This window comes from Chiloscyllium punctatum, chromosome 15 (assembly GCF_047496795.1).
Source record: "Chiloscyllium punctatum isolate Juve2018m chromosome 15, sChiPun1.3, whole genome shotgun sequence".
NCBI classification, from domain to species: domain Eukaryota; kingdom Metazoa; phylum Chordata; class Chondrichthyes; order Orectolobiformes; family Hemiscylliidae; genus Chiloscyllium; species Chiloscyllium punctatum.
The window spans coordinates 82442121-82455281 of NC_092753.1; the positions used below are offsets into that span (position 1 = coordinate 82442121).

Genomic DNA, 13161 nt, shown 5'->3' on the forward strand with positions numbered 1-13161 from the left:
ATTAGTACTGAGAAACCTCGCCTTTTACATCAATTCCCACAATCTCTCTTACCGCGCCACTTCCTCTTTATTGGACCTGCTGGAGTCGGGGGGGGAGTAGGAGGAGCCGAGAAGCGAACCATCGCCAAACAAGGTTATCTCGTCAGACTGGTTTCCCTTCCCGCAGTCATGGTAACCTCCCCCGTTTCTGTGCCCGACAGAGTCAGATGACCGTTCAATGTTTTGCATCCAATCGTGATGAACAAATTGCTGGCGAAACCAAGCAGAGCTGGGGGTGGAGTAAACAAAGTCATAGCGTCGAGTCCGGTGGCCCCTCGAAGAGCTGTCAGATGCTGCCGTTTTGCCAGCAATTTTAGATTTCAAGCATCTGCAGTTCGTTGTTTTATTTTATTGATAGACACTACTTCCTGTAAAGACTGTTTCTAACGCCAAAATTGACAGATCTTTTTTCAATAGAATTGCATATTTTATCTGACAATGATATTTAAATTATACCTAATTATATCTAATACAGGAGACCTTCTATCCCCAGGAGGCTGAGGAAATCTAGCATAGGCAGGGGGATGGAAAAACACAGTAAGCCAGGGAGCTGCAGATAAAGAAGGTGATGGGGGCAGGGCAGGGTGAAGTGGGAATAGGTGAAGACAGGCAGAGGGTATGACCTGGTTGGTCAATGGGAAGAATGAATCCACTAGGTGGCTGGGAGAAGTGGAAGGGATGGATAGGGGCTTGGAAGGGAGTCAGGGGAAGGGAGGTTATTTGAAATTGGAAAACTCAATGTTGAGTCCTCCAGACTGTAGGCTGCCCAGGTGGAAGATGAGGTGTTGTTCCACCAATTTTTGGTTTGGTTCATTGTGGCACTGGAGGAGGCCAAGGATGGTCATGTTGGGGGAATTGAAATGGGCAGTGACTGGGAGGTCCGGTCGGCTCCTGTGACCTGGCTGAGATGCTCGATGAACCGTTTCCTAAGTTTATGTTTGGTCTCCCCGATATAGAGAAGACCACATCAGGAGCACCTGATGCAGTGAACTAGGTCAGTAGAGAGGGAGGTGAACCTCTGTCTCACCTGGAAGGACTATTTGGGGTCCTGGATGGAGGTGAGGAATATCGTGTGCTGACAGGTTTTACATCTTTTCCAGTTGCAGGGGAAGGTATGGGGGGCGTTGATGGGGAGAGTGGCGCAAACCAAAGACTGTCGAAGGGAACAGTCCTTGTGGAAGGCAGAGAGGGGTGGGGAAGGGAAGATGTTCTTGGTGGTGGGGTCTAGTTGGAGTTGGCAGAAATGTTGCATGTGAAGGCTGGTGGGGTAGTAAGTGTGGACAAGGGGGCTCTGTCTTTATTGCACGGGGCGGGGGGTTAGAGCAGTGGAAAGCTGTCTGGATGACAGAGGGGGGTGTGGGATATAGGAAAATTAATGTTACTTCTGCAATTCTGCAATTCCATTTTACAAAGTAAAATGAACTCATACCAGTGTGTAATTGTTTTAGCCACGAGCTGAGTCAACAAGAATGGAAACGATGTGGAGGAAATATATAATTGTTTTTGTATTAGCTAAAATTGTATGTCAGAATGAGATGTGCCAGCAAAACAATGGTAGACATTAAGGGCAAATAGATAAGATGTTGTGAGGGGATGAAGTTAAGCTAGATACGCCTGTACAAACAATAGGTATAAACATCTGCTTCCCACTTTTACAAAAACACAGGAACAAACCCCAATTAAAAGGGTCATAGGGATCAGAACAGCCTCGGGAAAGGCACAGATGAAGGGGGTAGATAATGATGAAGAAAGAATATGCCCGACAATGACCTACAGCAGGATGAGGTCAAACAGCCTTGTGAGGCCAGAAATAAGCATTTTGTCACAGACAAGGCCGGATAAGGCAAGAGATAAACAGGGGTAATGGGGGTCGGTCTTAGGGAAGTGGACGATGTAAGCAGGGGAGGAGCGATGTAAAACAAAAGACATCAAATCATATAAATATTATGTATGAATTGAACTTGGTGTGTGTATGTCCTCTATCTTATAGGCACTGGACATCTCACCCACTTGCAAGTGTAAAATAAAGGACACTGCTGATTCAGACTTTGTCTCAGACTGCAATTATTGAGGTGTGTGAGCTTTGTTTCTCACAATTGGGGGCTCGTCCGGGATTTTCTTCCATCACCGGGGGGGATGGCTGGCCTTGGACACTGGGAAGACGTGTCCCGTTCCCCATTGAGGAGCGGTCTCGTGTCCTGGTTTGGTCTGCTCCCTTGGGCGACTGGTACGAATCCCACAAGAGAGACATCTGAATCAGACAGGTATAGGCGTTCGATAGAAAGTACAGCGACAAGGGGCCAGGCAACTCTGTGCACCGACCAAGGTAAGAAACCTGACTTTTGAGTATTGCCTTGGTGGCCGGGATTGAGTTTTAGTAGTTAATAAGGGACTAACGAAGGAACTCAATATTTGTTGTGCCGTGGGTAAGGAAAAAGCCTCCGGGAAAACAAAAGAAGGAAAAAGCAATGGAAATGGAGGCGGGGTCCCTTACAACATACCTCCAGAAAGTCCTTTGGGGAGGATGTTGTGGAATTGGCAAAATAATACTTGTACAAGGGAAAAAGATGATTAAATATTGTTGCTTCGTTTGGACTAAGGAATCCATTCTTCGTCCCTCCTCTTCTGGCCAAAATACAGGTCGGACAAAGACTGGGTTTGTAAATATCTGAATTTATTTGTCAATGAGTGAGAGAGAGAGAGAGAGAATGAAAAGAGCTGTACAGCTGGTAGAAAGTTTAACCCTTTGTGATTTGGTTTGAATGCACATTTGTTTGTTGGTGATTGAATGTTTGCATTTTATTCCCTGGAGCTTGAGTTCCGGGACTGTTTTGAATCTGATTTTTATTATGGAAACTTAACATGATTTCTTTTAAGGTTAAGGATTCTATAGAGATTATGAAAAAAAAAGAATGATACCTCCTGTTCTTCTTACAGGTCATGACTGCCTTACTATCAGTTTCTAACTAATCTCTTTTATCTTTACATAAAAGCGATTTATGGAGGACAGTTAAAGTTTCAGTTCAACATTAGATTGTAGTAAAAACAAAATTCTATGGTTAATATCTGTGACCTTGGATTCAGCCATTGTTCATGCATTAGAAGTTTTTTTTTTAACTTGAATAGACAAATTCTTTTAAGGCAGCTCTGATTATTCCAAGACCTATAGTATTGTAATTGAGCAATGATTGGTCAGCACTACTTAAGAAAACTAATTTTGGATTTAAATTAAAGGACTAAAACTGGGTGATTACAGTGGATTTCAAAATTGAGAACTGTATGCATTTTACATTTTGAATATTAAATACTGAATAAATGAACGTAAATATATAAATATATTTACAAGTTTGGAACAGGCTTTAAAGTTAGTCAAGCATGAATTGATGAATTGGTGTTTGAAGTTATGGGGAGCTAGAAATATTGCAATATTTCTTTAAAAAAGAAAAAGGGGAAGAACGTAATGACTTATCCCCTTTGGGAGGTACCAATAGGGGACAAAGAGATTGGGTTTGTAAGTGTCCCCCTCAGCAGTGGGGAGGTCAGAACATTTAAAAAAGAAATGAAGGTCCTGGTTGAGGATCCGGTAGGGTTGTCTGAACAAATTGATCAATTTTTGGGGCCCAGTCTGTATACCTGGGCTGAGTTAATGTCTATTTTGAATATACTATTTACTGGGGAAGAAAGGGGACTTATATGGGGAGCAGCCATTAAAATATGGGACAGGGAACACCCCATTGGAGATGGGGATGCTGGACAGGGAGAGGTGAAGTTTCCCCTCAGAGACCCCCAGTGGGAAAATCAAAATCCGGAGTATAGAGAAGAAATGAGGGAATTGAAAGACCTGATTCTAAAAGGAATAAGAGAGGCAGTTCCGAAGTCACAGAATTTGACTAAAGCCTTTGAAGTTAGACAAGAGAAAGGTGAGACTCCCTCAGCTTTTTTGCAAAGATTAAGAGACTCAATGCAGAAATATTCTGGAATGAACCCTGAGGACCCAGTGGCACAGGGTCTTTTGAAAGTACATTTTGTGACAAAGGAATGGCCAGACATACAGAGAAAGATACAGCAGATAGAAGGGTGGAGTGAAAAGCCATTAGATGAATTGTTAAGAGAGGCACAGAAAGTGTTTGTAAAGAGAGAGGATGAGAGACAGAAACAGAAGGTGAAAATGATGGTAGCTGCGGTTGATGAGGTAGTTAAGAAAAGAATGGAACCAATAGTGAGCAATCGGAGCGGCGGGTGGCAGCATGTCCGACAGAGAGGGAGAGGGAGAGGACAAGGGGGAGCGTTTGATAGAGGGTTCGAACGACAGGGGCAGAGTTGGAGGTCTCCACAGGCAGGATGCTCTTATTGCGGAAAGATAGGGCACTTTCAGCGGGAGTGTCCTGCTCTGAAAAGGGAAGAGAGGGCAATTCCGCTGATGAATTTTGATGAAGAATAGGGGTGTCAGGGATTCCTGCCCTCGGGGGCCCACCAGGGACCCTTGATAAACCTGAAGGTGGGACCCTATAGGGAAGAGGTAATCTTCCTAGTAGATACGGGGCAGCACGGTCATCGCTGAATTTTAAACCAAAGAAAGTAGGAATGTCAACACGGTCAATTACTGTTTCTGGGGTTAAAGGGGAAGGCTTTACTGTTCCAGTATTTGAACCTATGATGATAGAAGGTCCTAAGGATAGGGTCACAGGGGAACTGTTGTATATCCCTGATATAGGAAGTAACTTACTAGGGAGAGACTTAATTATCCTTTTAGGACTGGAGATTGGAATTCAGGAAAAAGAATTAGTTGTACAAAGGCAATGTTGACAGAGGATGTGGAGAGAGAGATAGACCCTATTGTATGGGCTAGAGAAGGGAATTGTGGAAAACTACAGGTCCCTCCCCTTGAAGTAAATTTAAAAAAAAAGGAAAAGGGGACGTTGTCTGTGAGCGACAATATCCCATTTCCATAGAAGGTAAACGAGGACTGCAGCCAGTAATTGAAGGATTGATTAGAGATGGACTGTTGGAGCCATGTATGTCTCCTTATAATACCCCAATACTACCAGTGTGGACATCTGATGGAACTTATCGATTGGTGCAGGATTTGAGAACATTAAATCGAATAGTACAGATCAGGCACCCAGTGGTGCCAAACCCCTATACCTTATTAAGTGAGATCCCTCATGACCACAAATGGTTTAGTGTCATAGATTTAAAGGATGCCTTTTGAGCTTGTCCATTGGCAGAGGAAGGTAGGAATTTGTTTGCCTTTGAGTGGGAAGACCCTAAGACTGGACAGAAACAGCAATACCGGTGTACTGTGCTTCCCCAGGGGTTTATGGAATCCCCGAATTTATTTGAACAGATGTTAGAACAAATTTTGGAGAAATTTAGCAGCCCCAAGGGGACTACCCTGTTGCAGTATGTAGACGACCTCTTAGTAACAGGAAAAAGAAGAGAAAGAGTAGTAGAAGCCACTAACAAATTATTGAATTTCCTGGGTCAGCAGGGACTGCGAGTATCTAAAAACAAACTACAATATGTGGAGAAAGAAGTGAAATACTTGGGACATTTAGTTAGTGAGGGAAAGCGAAAGATAACCCGGAACGGATAGAGGAAATAGTGGGGATGCCGCTGCCCAGGACTAAACGGGAGTTACGCAATTTTGGGGTCTAACGGGTTATTGCATATTGTGGATTGATTCCTATGCACAGAAGACTAAGAAATTATATCTCAAACTATTAGAGGAGGAACCAAAATGTCTAAGTTGGGATGATGAGGAAAAAGAACTAGTTGAGAAACTCAAAAGAGATCTGATCCATGCCCCGTGTCAGCCTTACCTTCTCTAGATAAACCTTTCCACCTCTTTGCTACCGTGGATAAGGGAGCGGCTTTGGGAGTATTGACCCAGAGGTGGGGAGGAATGAGACAACCAGTAGCATATCTTTCGAAGCTACTGGATCCAGTATCCCGGGGGTGGCCTGAGTGTGTGCAGGCCGTGGCTGCCACTGCACTGTTGGTGGAGGAAAGCAGAAAGCTTACATTTGGGGGAGCCCTAATAGTAAGCACTCCACACCAAGTGAGAACAATCTCGCGGATTCTGAAATATGAGGCAATATTAATAGAAAAGGATGATCTAATGTTGGTCACTGACAATTGTTTAAATCCAGCTGCCTTTCTTTGGAAAGGGGAAGGAGACTCTCCTCAGAATCCAGGGCACGACTGCCTTGACATTATAGAATACCAAACTAAGGTCCGCATGGACCTGAGAGATGTTCCACTTCATGCAGGGGCTAGACCTTTTATAGATGGATCATCCCGGGTGACTGAAGGAAAAAGACATAATGGGTATGCAGTCGTAGATGGGACAAACAGTAGTGTGGTGGAGGCAGGACGGTTGCCAAATGGGTGGTCAGCTCAGACTTGTGAACTCTATGCATTGGAAAGAGCCCTTAGGGCATTAGAGAATAAAGAGGGAACAGTATACACTGACTCTAAATATGCATTTGGTGTTGTGCACACTTTCGGTAAGTTATGGCAGGAACGACGGCTGATCAATAACCGAGGGAAAGAATTAGTACATGAAGAATTGATTAAACGAGTCTTGGAGTCCCTACTACTTCCCCGAGAAATAGCAGTAGTGCATGTAAATGGTCATCAGAAAGGAAATGAACTAGAAGTTAGGGGAAATAGATTAGCTGATGAAGTGGCTAAGGAAGCAGCCCTGAACCCACAAGAAGAGTTCATTCATTCCCTAATACCTACTGTCCCAAGTCCTAGGGAAGCTCCTATATTTACTGAAAGCGAAGAAAAGGAATTGAGAGATTTAGGGGCTGTAAAAACAGCAGACGGGCATTGGAGGTTACCTGATGGAAGGGAAATGTTAAACAAAATGATGTTGCGAGAGATTATGGCTGTCCTACACCAAGGCAGCCATTGGGGAGTACAAGCAATGTGTGATTTAGTTCTTAGGGAATATGGATGTAAAGGAATATATATAATTGCTAAACAAATATGTGAGGGATGTATAATATGCAGAAAGGTAAATAAGAAAGTCTTGAGAAAACAGACCCCGGGAGGAAGAGACCCAGGATTGAGACCTTTCCAGAGTATACAAGTAGATTATATTGAACTCCCCAGGGTAGGAAGACTAAAATATATGCTAGTCATAGTAGATCATCTATCTGGTTGGGTTGAGGCATACCCCCTAGCTACCGCCACTGCGAGTGGAGTGTCTAAAACAATATTGGAGCACATAATTCCCCGATATGGGCTCGTGAACCATATTGATTCCGACCAAGGAACTCACTTTACCTGTAAAGTGTTACGGGGGTAATGAAAGGGTTGGGAATTTCCTGGGAGCTCTATACTCTGTGGCACCCGCCATCATCGGGAAGGGTTGAGAGAATGAACCAAACACTCAAACGACAGCTCTCTGAATTGATAATAGAAACCAGACTCCCTTGGACCAAATGTTTACCTATAGCTCTCTTGCGAGTACGAACAGCCCCAAGGAAAGATTTGGGACTATCCCCCTATGAAATCTATTTGGATTACCTTACTTGGGAACAAATAGAGAATTGCCAATTCCTGAAACTAAAGAGTTGTTCTTAAAGAAGTATGTACTGGGCTTGTCCTCCTCTTTGTCTTTCCTCAGGAAACAGGGTTTATTGGCACAGACTCCACCCCTTGAATTCACCTCATCCCATCCAGCCGGGCGATTGAATCTTAGTAAAATCATGGACAGAGACTAAATTGCAGCCGGACTGGGAAGGGCCGTACCAGGCTCTTTTGACTACCGAAACGGCAATAAGGACAGCGGAGAAAGGCTGGACTCATTACACTCGGATCAAAGGGCCAGTGGACCCTCCCGTGGAGGAAGAAGTCTGGACAGCCGAATCAACGCAAAAACCGCTGAAACTCAGACTAAAGAGACTTTGAGTAACTAATTATACAGTGGCGATGCGAGTGCGGGATTATTTCTGTAAGATTGTATATTAAGTCTTTTTGTGCTTCAGCATGATGTTTAGAATACTGGGAATGCTGCTAGAGATATGACGCTAGCCCTTTTAGTATTGGGATTTTGTCAAATATCATTTTCATATGTATTATTAACGGTTCCTGAATCTGATAATCCACAAGTAATAGACGCTGATGTATGCAGCTTAGTAAATTGTGGGGATGTAGATAATCAGAGACAGTACCGCAGCTCTGAGTACATCTTAAGTCCTATGGGGATTGCCTTGGGGATGGTACTTGGTATAATGGTCTCGTCACAGTACACCGGGCCCCCTTCCGACCAGCTCGTGATTGTCCTGATAAAAAGTGTAACCCAATATACCTAACGATAAGGAAAACCACATGGCACGAAACAATCCTGGGGGCGGGGGGGGGCACCTATGAGATACAATGAAATGAAACATTTGGGATAGAAATGAAAGCAAATGGGAAGGATTTCTTGGGCTATTGTTTTCGAATTAGTGTAGGACAGGGAAAACAGGTAGAACTACTGGGTAATAAGATACAATCTTTCACCCCTCCCGATGATCCTAAAGTAGTAAAACTTATAGAGGTAAAGGACTTGAAACAGACCATTGAAATAGAAACTGGGTACGGGGATACAAATGCCTGGGTTGAATGGGTAAAGTATACTGTAAAAAGTCTGAACAAAAGCAATTGCTATGCATGTGCCTCCAGTCGGCCAGTGGCCCAGGTGGTTCCCTTTCCGCTCGGGTGGAAGCGAGACAGGAAGGGCATGAAATGTATGATAGCCCTGTATCAGGATGAGACTGCATGGAATGATAGGAATTGTACCTCCCTATCTCTGATGTTCCCTCCCTTGGAGAAGAAAGATGCAAAAGTTCCCCCCCTATTTTCCGCCGCAGTTGGAAATCACACATCGTGTGTGCGTAGATGAGGTACAAGTTGGTCAAAAGATTTGGGGGAGCTGAAATTATGTACAGAGATTAAGAATGTTACCGAAACGGAGAAGGGAGGGAACTACTCAGCACTAAAGGTTCCCTGAGCGGATCTGTGGTGGGACTGTGGAGGCAAAATATTGAGACCCACGCTACCTCCAGATTGGAGAGGGATATGTGCAATTGTACAATTGGCAATTCCATTTACCCTGGCATTTGAGAAGGAAAAGATAGTAGGGAAAAAGGGAAGGGGTAAGAGATTACTGTTAGACACTTCTTTCGATGACAGGATTTATCTCGATTCTGTAGGAGTCCCTAGGGGGGTACCTCATGAGTTCAAGGCTCGTAACCAGATTGCAGCAGGCTTTGAGTCAGCTCTCTTTTGGTGGGTAACAATTAATAAAAATGTAGATTGGATAAGTTACATTTTCTATAATCAACAGCGATTTATAAATTATACCAGAGATGCGGTTAAAGGAATATCAGACCAGCTTGATGCAACAAGTAAGATGGCATGAGAAAACAGAATGGCCCTTGATATGATTTTAGCAGAAAAAGGGGGTGTGTGTGTACGATGTTAGGAGGAAGCTGTTGTACCTTTATTCCTAATAACACTGCACCTGATGGTTCAATTACTCGGGCCTTAAGGGGATTGACTACCTTAGCAGAGGAACTGGCTGAGAATTCAGGAGTAGATACATCTCTCACAGGATGGCTTGAGTCCTGGTTTGGAAGGTAGAAGGGGATGGTGGTTTCTATCCTTACTTCCCTGATAGTAGTAGTCGGGGTATTGGTGGCCATTGGCTGTTGTATCATACCCTGTATGCGAGGGCTCACCCAAAGACTGATTGAAACAGCCTTAATGAAACAGGTGCCCCTAAAAGAAAAATGCAGAAGATAACAAATGGTAATTAAAGAAAAGGGGGAAATTGTGGGATATAGGAAAATTAATGTTACTTCTGCAATTCTGCAATTCCATTTTACAAAGTAAAATGAACTCACACCAGTGTGTAATTGTTTTAGCCACGAGCTGAGTCAACAAGAATGGAAACGATGTGGAGGAAATATATAATTGTTTTTGTATTAGCTAAAATTGTATGTCAGAATGAGATGTGCCAGCAAAACAATGGTAGACATTAAGGGCAAATAGATAAGATGTTGTGAGGGGATGAAGTTAAACTAGATACGCCTGTACAAACAGTAGGTATAAACATCTGCTTCCCACTTTTACAAAAACACAGGAACAAACCCCAATTAAAAGGGTCATAGGGATCAGAACAGCCTCGGGAAAGGCACAGATGAAGGGGGTAGATAATGATGAAGAAAGAATATGCCTGACAATGACCTACAGCAGGATGAGGTCAAACAGCCTTGTGAGGCCAGAAATAAGCATTTTGTCACAGACAAGGCCGGATAAGGCAAGAGATAAACAGGGGTAATGGGGGTCGGTCTTAGGGAAGTGGACGATGTAAGCAGGGAGGAGCGATGTAAAACAAAAGACATCAAATCATATAAATATTATGTATGAATTGAACTTGGTGTGTGTATGACCTCTACCTTATAGGCACTGGACATCTCACCCACTTGCAAGTGTAAAATAAAGGACACTGCTGATTCAGATTTTGTCTCGGACTGCAATTATTGAGGTGTGTGAGCTTTGTTTCTCACAGGGGAAAAGAATGTTGTTCAAAATAACTGGGCATCTGGGATGCTTGGGAGTGGAATGTCTCTTCGGCTGAGCAGTTGCAGCGGAGGTGGTGCAATTGGGAGAAAGGGATGGAGTTCTAGCAGGATACTGGCTGGGGGGAGGTGTAGTCCAGGTGGTTATGGGAGTCTGTGGGTTTGTAGTAAACATCAGTGTAGAGACTGTCATCGGAGTTGGAAATGGAGGGGTCAAGAAAGGGGAGGGAGTTGGCTGAGATGGACCAAGAGAATTTGAGGGTGAGGTGGAAGTTGTGGGCAAATTTGGTGAACCGCTCCAGTTCAGCCTGGGTGCAAAGGTGGAAGTGTTGGGGCACAGTGCCTGTCTAGGTACTGAAGAGGGACTGTTCGACATAACCAACAAAGAGGCAGGCGTAGCTAGTGCCCATGGCCGCCCCCTGGATTTGAAGGAAATGAGAGGAGTTCAAGGAAAACTTGGTGATGGTGAGGACCAGTTCGATGAGGCAAAGGAGGGTATTGGTGGAGGGGGAACTAGATGGGTTTGTTGGAGAAGAAGAAGCGGAGGGCCTGGAGGCCATCCTTGTGGGTTATGGTGTGTAAAGGGATTGCACATCCATAGGGAAGATAAAGCACTGGGGGCCAGGGAACTGGAAGTTACTGAAGAGATGGAGGGCATGGTTGGTATCGCAGATATAGGTGGGAAGTGCCTAAATTAAGGGAGAGAGGATGGAGTTGAGGTAGGACGAGATGAGTTCGATGGGGCAGGAGCATGCTGAGACAATGGGTCAGACGGAGTAGTTTGGCTTGTGGATTTTGGCAAGCAAGTAGAACTGGACACTGTGGGGCCATGAGTTTGGAAGCATCGCTGGATGCAATGAGAGCGCAGACAGTGCGAGTGATTGTGGCATGATGGGTTGTAGTGGGTTCGTGGGTAAGGGGGAGGTAGGATGAGGTGTCGGCAATTTGGTGTTAGATCTCTGTGACATAGAGGTCCGTTCTCCACCCTGCCACTGCCATGCCTTTGTCAGCGGGTTTGATGGTGAACTGGGGGTTGCTGCAGAGAGAGTGGACTTTTGGAGGGGGTGAGGTTGGAGTGGGTGAGCGGGGTGGAGAAATTGAGGCAGCCGATGTCATGTTGTCAATCTGTAATGAAGTGGTCTAGGATAGGTACAAGGCTTGTGCGGGGGTGACCAAGTGGAGGAGGAAGTTTGGAGATGGGAGAAGGGGTCCTCAGAGGGAGGTTGGGAGTTTTTGTCAAAGAAGAATGCACAAAACGGAGGTTGTGGAAGAAGAGCTCTATGTTGTGGTGGGTCTGGAATTTGTTGGGGTGGGGGCGGAGGGTACGAACATGGGACAGACTGTTCAGCCTCAGAGAGTTCAAGGTAGGGAAGGGTTAGTAAATATGTGGCAAAGCTCTTGTGTGGGGTTTTGGGGTGTCCCTAGGTGGCTATGGGGAAGGGTGATGTCATGTGGTAGGTGAGGGTTGAATGTGGTGCGGTGGTGGTCGGGGCGGGGTAGTGGTTGTGGGAGAGAAAGGAGATGGGGGCGGGGGGTGGGCTGGAGAGTGGGGTGGGGAATGGGACAGGGTTCTTCCAGGCTTCTGCCTGCCTTCTTTGAATTCCATCATTTGCAGTTTTTTTGTCTCCAACCAGGGAATGTGACATGGCGGCCTTTGACTCAATTGATGCAAAGAAAGGCTGTGGGCTAAAGAAGTATATTCCTCACTGACACCTGTTTTCTCTGAGCTCTCTTTGACTTGAATACAAGAGCAGCGGGGTTATGATGGAAAAGACTCGAGGCCACAGTTGGAGTGCTGTATGTATTTCTAACCCACACTATTGGAAGGATGTAATTGCACTTGAGAGGAGATTCCCCGGGATACTGCACGGGCTAGTGCATTTCAGCTGTTAACAGCTGGGGTTGTTTTCCTTAGGGCACAAAAAGCTGAGAGGAGATCTGATTGAGGTGAACAAAATTACGTATGGCATAGATAGGACAAAACGTTCCCTCTTGGTAGAAATTTAGAAGATATTTAGGGAAGATATTCACTCAAAGGGCAGTGGGAACTGGTACTCATTGCCTGAAAGATTGATACAGGTGGGAATCATTACAACATTTCAGAAGGATCATTTGAAGTGTCAAAGGATATAAGGCTATGCGTTAAGTGTGGAAAATGGAGCTGCATTAGATAGGTGCTTGACCAGCGCAGATACAATTGGTCAAAGGGCTTCTTTCACTGTTGTAAAGCTATGACTCTTGGTTAACTGAACTTTGTGTCTTTTCTCTTCAGAACAATCATCCTCATGAGGTCTTGGTCACTGTCTCCCAGTTGACAGAGCCAAGGTCATAACTCATTAGTAGTGAAGGTAGTGATGCTCAAAGGTTTGCGACCACTGACCAATGAAACATAGAGGAGCACTTTAATTATACAGCCATTATCCATCCAGTGAACATGGCCAAGCCAGTTCAGGTATTACTGGCTTAGCAATGGTGTGCATGTGATTAAAATAACATACCCTAGAAACTCTAGGTTGGTGACCTTGCCCTGCCAATGGATGCA

At 44.7% G+C, this 13161-nt stretch overlaps 1 long non-coding RNA gene across 1 annotated transcript; it reads left to right on the forward strand.

Annotated features, from left to right (window-relative positions):
- The first annotated feature begins 94 nt into the window (after positions 1–94).
- Positions 95–10579, forward strand: LOC140486462 (uncharacterized). The gene is made up of 3 exons (XR_011962583.1): positions 95–372; positions 2030–2365; positions 7679–10579. It is a non-coding gene; the product is annotated as an uncharacterized lncRNA (long non-coding RNA).
- Positions 10580–13161: the final 2582 nt, after the last annotated feature.